Below are 7054 nucleotides of genomic sequence, written 5' to 3'. Positions count from 1 at the left end.
CATATCAGAAAGATTGTAACCCAGAAGGGAATGTAATGTTAGAGAAACTGAGGCAAAACAGAGATTAGAGTTTTTAATATTTTATTAATGAAGAGCTTTGACTAGTCAGCTGGATCAGACTCTTCTCAAAGCATCCAGGATCTAGCAATTAATTCTAGAGACTTTCATAGGGCTCCAATTATCAGGGAAACAAAGGCAAGGGGGGTGGGGTGGGAGAGAAACATCTAATAAGTCATAATTTCAGAAAGGATCATAAATTCTGATAAGTTGGGAAGTGAAGAAGGTAGTCAAGCAGGAAACAGGAAGTCTAAAGCAGGAGAGATAGAAGGTGCCATCTAGGTATTTGAGATAAGCTATATGAAATGTTGTGACTCTTTTTGAATGCCAAAATGGCTAGAGCTCCACAGCCCTAATTATCTCAGTCCTAATGGTTGGGGAATGGGGAAAGGGGGTAAGGGGGGAGAAGACATAACATACTAGCATACTAATTCAGAGAAACTGAGATATAATTCAGGGAAACTGAGGTATTTCAGGAACAGACCAATCTGGTCTCTGAAGGGAAGGAGGCACTTAGGATGACATAATGGGAGATACTAGAGAGGCTCTTGATATTCTAATGATATTTAAAATGGAGAAGTGGACCCCACTTCTGGCCAGAAACATTAAGACAATTCTTTAAAATTCTCCTTTAATAAATTTTCCTTGGCATCTGATTTTCAGTGTCAAGAGTGTATTTCTAACAATTTGAATTAATTTCTCCAAACATAATGCTCCAGTCATTGTATCATTTGGCTGCCTCTTCAGAGATGAAGAATGGACAAAAGGAGTAAAAAAAAAATGCATTGTGGAGCCAAGAATGCTAAGTAAGAGGTCTTGCTTGGTTCAAAAACAATTGAAGAAGGAAGTATTACCCAGTAGAGAGGATGCTACACTGAGCTGGGAAGAGGTTTGTCTTGAATTCAAAGTGTGCTGGATAGAATTTTAGGATTAAAAGGAAGTCTCATCCTCTCTGATTCTATTTAGATCTTTAAAGCAAATTGCCCTCCTCATGCTTCAGCTCAAGTCATTTTTCAGTCATATCTGATCTAGGTTTTCTTGGCAGAGATACTAGAGTAGTTTGCCATTTCCTTCTCTAGTTCAGTTTACAGATGAGGAAACTGAAGTTGTGATGTCAGAGAAACTGAGGCAGGATAGAGATTAGAACAACAATTTAATAATTTATTTAAAAAGGAGAAATTTACTGGGACCAAATGGATCCATGATTTGGTCCCAGGGTTGACTGAGACTATCATCTCCAAGAATCCAGCAGCGAATGTCGAATACAAGATTCTTTTATAGGGTAACAAGAACAATGACATAATGGGGGAGGTACCTGAATGAGAATGACCTAATTGGGGGAGGCACCTAGGATGACATAATGGGAGGTACTGGAGAGGCTCCTGATATTCTAATGATATCTAAAATGGATAAAGACCTTTATCCCATCAAATATTAAGAGGGAATGATTATAGCTTGAGGTCTAAGATATAAGACCTTTATCCTATCAAACATTAAGAGGAAATGGTTATAACCTGAGGCAGAGTAACTGAATAGGACAATTAGGGAAACTGGGTCAGGACATTAAAAGGGAACTGTGGCACAACAAAGTAAACTGGGGTGACTTGTCTAGGGTCAAACAGCTAATAGGTGTCTGAAGACAGATTTGAACTCAGAAAAATGAGCTTTCCTGACTCTAGGGCTGGCACTCTATCCACTGCCACACAAACTTAGTAGGTATTAATGGAATCTGTGGAGTTAAAATAGAACTAGGTAAATCTATTTGATTTAAGAATTTATTTTATGAGTATTCATCCCAGCTGCAACTTGATTATCTCCATTAAAGAGAAGGTTCATTAATTCTACTGTGGCACGATTGTAATTGTCAGAAATTCCTACCTTGTATTGAACTGACAATTCACCTCTCCAAAATTCTAAGGAATCATTAAAAAGTGATCTTATCTCTTACCTCTAGGCAGTACTATATCTAAACAGGAGGTAGAAATGCTCAACAAATGACATAGGGGAATTCCTTATGTCAGCAATTCTTCCTCATCCTACTGTTTAGGTATAGAATTAAGTTTGTATTTCATTGCTGAAGGACAAAAAATTGATCTGATTTGCCTCACTGTTAACTCATATTGAGTTTGTAGTCTATTGGAGTCCCCAGTTTTTTAAAAGTGAACTTTTCTAAACATTTTTCCCTTATCTTGAAGTTAAAAAGTTGAAATTTGGAACCAAAGTATAATATTTTGTATTGAGGAACAGGGAGGGGAACCTATGATTTCAATAGTATATCTCAGTCCTGGTAAGAAAATTCCTTCTATTAATGTGGTTGAAAACCCCTTTTTAGCTTAGTCTCAGAGAGTTGCCTGTAGCATTAAAGTGACACAGTCAGTGTCACTTATCAGACACTTATCTGACTTGTCAGACAACAGGATTTGAATCTGGACCTTAAGAGTATATCTACCAAATCAGGTTGCCTCTGGTCTTACAATAAGACTCAAGAATAGATAGCTCAAATCTAGTAACAAAAAATTTAAGGAGTGTCCACCTTCTTTTTGAAAATAATTTTTTTTTACGAGAATTTTCAGTGTCCAATGAACTCCCTCTGAATCTGACCTGTAATTGTAACCCTTTTCTTTTAATTGTTTTTGAAAAAGAGATGTAGGCCTAGAAGTTAGTACTAGACCAGTAGATTTGAGAAACATCAACTTAGAGATGATGATTGAATTTATGAAAGCTGATGAGATAACCAAATGAAATAGTATAGATGGAAAAGAGGACAGAACCATGGGATATACCCACAGTTTGCAGGTATGATGTAGGTGAAGAACTAGCAAAAAAGTTTTGGAAGGCCAGAAGAGATAGGTAGGAAGAAAACCAGGAGAGAGTAGGGTCATGGAAACTCAATGAAAAAGAAAAGATGATTGACAGACTTAAAAGCCATAGAAAAGTAGAGAAAGATGAAGACAGAAAAGTTCATTAGACTTAGCAATCAAGAAATCATTACTAACTTTGGAGAAAGCAGTTTCACTTGAATTGTGCGGTTGGAAGTTAAATGGTAGAGAGTTAAGAAAAGAATGAGAGATAGAGAAGTGGAAGCACTGATTGCAGATGACCTTCCTGAGGAATGTAATCACAAAGAGATAGAGTATAATAGCTAGCAGGAGTGAATGGATCAAATGAAGGATTTTGAAGATGAGGGAGACATGAGCACATATGAAGACAAAAGGGAATCAGTCAGCAGATATAAAACCAATGAATATAAGTGAAAAGGTGAGGATGATAATGAGGGCAATCTGTTGGAGAAGATTGGATGGAATGGAATCTTTTGCTCCTTGTAGAGTTTGGTCTTGATAAGGAGAAGGAAGTTCTTCATTTGAGATGAAAACAAAGGAGATAGTTGAAGGAACCATCTGGGTGGTATAGATGGCGGAGATAAAAGAGTATTCTCAGTAAATTGCCTCAATTTTTTTTTAATGAAATGAGGCAAGGTTCTCATGTAAGAGAATGAGGGACTGAAGAGTCATGGGAAATTTGAAAAAGACAAAAGGTTTGGGGAAGCTGCTGTGGTAAGATAATGAATTAAATACATATAGAAAAAGTTGCTGCAGTGAGGGCCCAGTTGAAATTCTATAACATAAACTTATAGTGGACACAGCACACTCAGATTTGATTTTTTGCAATTTTTTCCTTAATTTGGCAGCATGAGTTGGAGAAAAGGCAGGGAATGGTAAGAGTAATCCAAGATGGAACCTTGACAAAATGGACAATACAATAGTGGGTGAGAGAAACTTAAGAAGAAAGTGTAGAACTGGATTGTTTCATCAAGAGTTAAAGATGGGGAATGGGTTGATGACCTGGCAAAGAAATAAAGGATTGAAGGTTATGGTAAGAGTAAAGAACAAGGTTTGAAGTTGTAAGAAAAAGGGAGAGGTAGAATAACAATCGACTATGACTGGGTAAATTAATTTCAGAATTCATAAACATGAAAATAGTGTGTTTTTGAGTGACAGCAAGGTCAAAGATATGAAAATCTTTGTGAGTGACTGAAGTGAGATTGAAGAGATCATGGGGGGAAAATGTTGAAGAATTTTGAAGAAGTATCAATATATATGTTGACCTCTTCGAGTATGATGGCAAGAGTTGGGGAAAAGAGAATTGTTAACCAGGCCCTGAACTTATTGTGGAAAGAAAGAGGTTGCTGTAGAGGTAGATGGTCAACAAACTACCAGAATTTTGGTTGTGAACCCCAAAGAATGATAGGTGAGGGTGGACTTGGCAATGGTAAGCAAGGAGTATTAAAACTATTTCATCTTGATCAATTAATTTGAGGGAAATGAGGGAAAGTGTATTAGTTTTAAAATGGGAGACTGTCAGGGCAGTTAGTTGGTCCAGTTGTTAGAGCACCAGCCCTGAAGTCAAGAGGACCTGAGTTCAAATTTGACCTCAGACACTTAACACTTCCTTGTTGTGTGACCCTTGGCAAGTCACTTAACCCCATTTGCCTCAGAAAAAAAAGGGGGAGACTGTGACATCAGAACAAAGCTAAATTTCAATGAGATCCAGAAGATGGAATGAGTAAGAAAGATGTAAGATGAAAGCAAACTTTGTTATCCATGATAATGAAGCTATTTATATATGCTCCTTCATACCTTTCCAGTCCTAAGTTTTACCCACCTGCACATGCTCAATAGTCCAACTACACTGGCCTAATTATTGTTCTTCATTCACAATATTTCAACTCCCACCTGTGTGTTTGCATTGGTAATGACCCATATCTGGAATGTTCTCCCTCCTCAGTTTTGGCTCTTTATTTCCTTTTATACTCAGTTCAAATCCCACTTTCTGCAGACTTTTCTTGATCTCTCCTGATTTTCCACTCCTTATCTATATTCTATGTAATTATTTTCATGTTGCCTTTTCCTCTGATTCTGTTTTGCTTTTCTTTGAACTCAGCATACAGGAAATGTGCACATTTGTGCATACGTGCATTAGTACATAGAAAATATTTCACAAATGTGCATTGATTGATTCATGAATTATCTTCAGAGTGAAGAAATCGTGGGTATTTTGAGTTTTGAATATTTGTTGTGAATGATGCTTAATGAATAACTTGCCTTAGCTTCTCTAATAATTTGTTTTCTTTGTGCTCTCTACCTCTTCCCTTTTTCTCTCTCTTTCTCTGTCTCTTTCTCTCTGCCTTGTAATGCCGGAGAAACTGAGCAAGACAGAGATTAGAGACCAATTCAATAAGTTAATTAAATGGACAGATATAGTGGGACCAAATGAATCTTGGTCCTAGGACTGGACGAGACTATGGTCTCAAAGAGCACAGCTATTAAGTATCAGACAGCAAGCTTTTTATAGGATAACAAGAACAATGACATAATGGGGGAGGTACCTGGTTGGGGATGACCTAATGGGTGGAGGCCCCTAGGATGACATAATGGAGGGAGCTTACTGATATTCTAATGACATCTAAAAATGGATAAACCTTTATCCTGTCAAACATTAAGAAGGAATGTCTATAACCTAAAGATATAAAACCTTTATCTCATCAACCATTTAAGAGGGAATGATTATAGCCTGGGGTTTTGGGGCAGAGCAACTGAGGTAGACCTTTTATCTCATCAAACATTAAGAGAGAAAGGTTATAACCTGAGGCAGAATAACTAAATAGGACAATGGGGAAACTAGGTCAGGACATCAGAAGGGAACTTTGGCACCACATGCCTGTCTCTGTCTGTCTTCCCTCTCTTCCTTTCTCTCTCTCATCTTCTATCCTTTAGGAAATGGAGTTACATATTGGGAATATTTTTCATTTATCCTGACCTATAATAAGGGATAACCTGATATAGTGGGAAGAGAATAGATGTGGAATCAGAAAACTCAGGTTTAAATCCTCTACACATTATCTTTGTCATTTTAGACAATTCATTTTATCTCTCTGATTTTCAGTTTTCCTAGATCAAAAATGAAATGGTTGGAGGTCCCTTCAAGTACTAAATAGGTAATCCTAATAATAGCTTTCTCAGCATTAAAAAAAAAAAAAAGCAACTTTTTTCTTTTTAATCATTAGAGGTTTAGGTTTTAGTGAATTAGGAGTCATCACAACATTTGAAATATTCCATAATTTATATTATGAGCAGGGATGGTAATAACAAGATATATTATAGGGATTTAATGTGCAAGTATGTATTCTCTGAGCAAGGTTTACATGATTATGTAAGTAATGCTTTACAAATGTTGCCCAACTCACTATGCAATAATTTGTCCCTAGTGATAGTGTTATATTGTTTCAGTAGAATAGGTTTTTCTCTTATCCTTAGACAAACTACTAGAATTCAGTATTAGTCAAAATAACGTGGTGGACAAAAACAGCATGGTCATGGAACTCCAGAAAAATATGTGCCAGAAAATGTTTAACTGGATCTTTGGTGGGGGATCTTTAAATGTATCCTTGGGCCATTTTTAGGGTTAACTTGTGCTATTAACATTTTCTCCATCATTTTCTTAAGTCTGATAATCAGCAAAACAATAAACCAATCCCTAACTTGTAGCACTTTCTGCCACTAAAAATTTAATGGCCAGATGCAAGCACACTCTTGGCTAGAGACCTTCACTTTATTTTAGCTGTGTGACCTTACATAAATCACATTTTCTCTGACTCTTAGTTTTCTTATCTAATCCAAGGAAGAAGCTGAATGTCTAATGTCCTCAGCTTGGGGAATCTGATTCATAATCAATTGTTTTCTTTCAAAAGGTCTAACCTAATTTATGGCAGATTATCTTTGGGCTAAGAATGGCCCTACCATTTAGGTGTGACTTAGAACACAGACATTTGAGAAGCCCAGCTTTATCTGGTTAACTTATCTCTGCCAATTGGAGGAGTATTCTGCTCCAATAATTTATTTTTTAAAATACACTTTTCTGAAAAGCTACATTTACTTATTAAAAGCAAAAGAATTTTTAAAAGTTTAATGTTCATCCTAGTGTAATTCTAAATGTGCAA

This window comes from Antechinus flavipes, chromosome 4 (assembly GCF_016432865.1).
Source record: "Antechinus flavipes isolate AdamAnt ecotype Samford, QLD, Australia chromosome 4, AdamAnt_v2, whole genome shotgun sequence".
In the NCBI taxonomy this organism is placed as follows: domain Eukaryota; kingdom Metazoa; phylum Chordata; class Mammalia; order Dasyuromorphia; family Dasyuridae; genus Antechinus; species Antechinus flavipes.
This window is presented reverse-complemented; position numbering follows the sequence as displayed.